Genomic DNA, 1,229 nt, shown 5'->3' with positions numbered 1-1,229 from the left:
AGTTTCTAGAATGATCTTTTAAATAATTTATTTATTCTCATTTTAAGTACATTGGTGTTTAGCCTGCATGTATGTCTTTGTGAGGGTGTCAGATCTTGGAGTTACAGACAGTTGTTAGCTGCCACTTGGGTGCTGGGAATTGAACCCAGGTCCTCTGGGAGAGCAGTCAGTGCTCTTAACTGCTGAGCCATCTCTCCAGCCCCTAGAATAATTTATTTTTTTATGATTTTATTTTTTTTAATAGTTGGTTTGTACTTTTAAATTCCACTTTTCATGAAGCTTTCTCTTGGCTACACCCCCACATCCTTGCAGAAGAGATCTGAGGGTGCTCTCAGGCCAGGGTGCTCTTCATGCCGGCAAGTTATAAGAACTGGTGCTCCAAGACAGAGTGCAGAAAAGAGTGAGATCAGGACTGTTGAATAACACACAATTCCTTGTGAACCTAAGCGGTCTTCTACAAAGTTCTAAATGTTAACTGTGACTTAAAGGATTGTTTGAAAAGAGTAATGAGGTCAGGGCAGGGGAAAGTTGACAACCAGAAGGATACATGGGTCATAGAGCCTCAACTCCCTATCTATTAGCTGGCAGGTAGGCCAGGAAAAAAAGATCACTGGATAGAAAACAGACACACGGGATTCAGACAGAAGACCTCAAGGCTCAAACTGGAAGAGAAAAAACAATAGAGTAGAAGGATCCATGGCAGTGGAAAGTTCCTGGATGTGGCAGGTGACATCCCATTTTCAGACAGAAGTCCCTGGTGAGAAAATGAGCTGCTGTTTGTTATCCCAAAAGAACCCTAGAAAGCGTGTGGAGGTACATCCCTGGAACATAGCATTGGGAGGCGGAGGCAGGAGGATCAGGGATTCCAAAGAAAGCCCGGGCTACTTGAAAGTCAGTCTCAAAATAAAATGAAAAATAGATCTCCTAGAAACTGAGAAAAAAGAATCGGAAATGCAATTCTCAGACTACCACACATTACCTTCAATGGAGAAAGGATAAAAGGAAGCAGCCAGAGATGGTGGCACATGCCTTTAATCTCAGCACTCGTGAGGCAGAGGCAGGTGGATCTCTGTGAGTTCAAGGCCAGCCTGATCTACAGAGTGAGTTCCAGGACTGGATCCATAACTACTTAGAAACTCTGTCTCAAAAAACAAAATACACAAAATAGATAGATAGATGATAGATAGATAGATAGATAGATAGATAGATAGATAGATAGATAGATGATA

This window comes from Microtus ochrogaster, unplaced genomic scaffold (assembly GCF_000317375.1).
Source record: "Microtus ochrogaster isolate Prairie Vole_2 unplaced genomic scaffold, MicOch1.0 UNK11, whole genome shotgun sequence".
In the NCBI taxonomy this organism is placed as follows: Eukaryota; Metazoa; Chordata; class Mammalia; order Rodentia; family Cricetidae; genus Microtus; species Microtus ochrogaster.
This window is presented reverse-complemented; position numbering follows the sequence as displayed.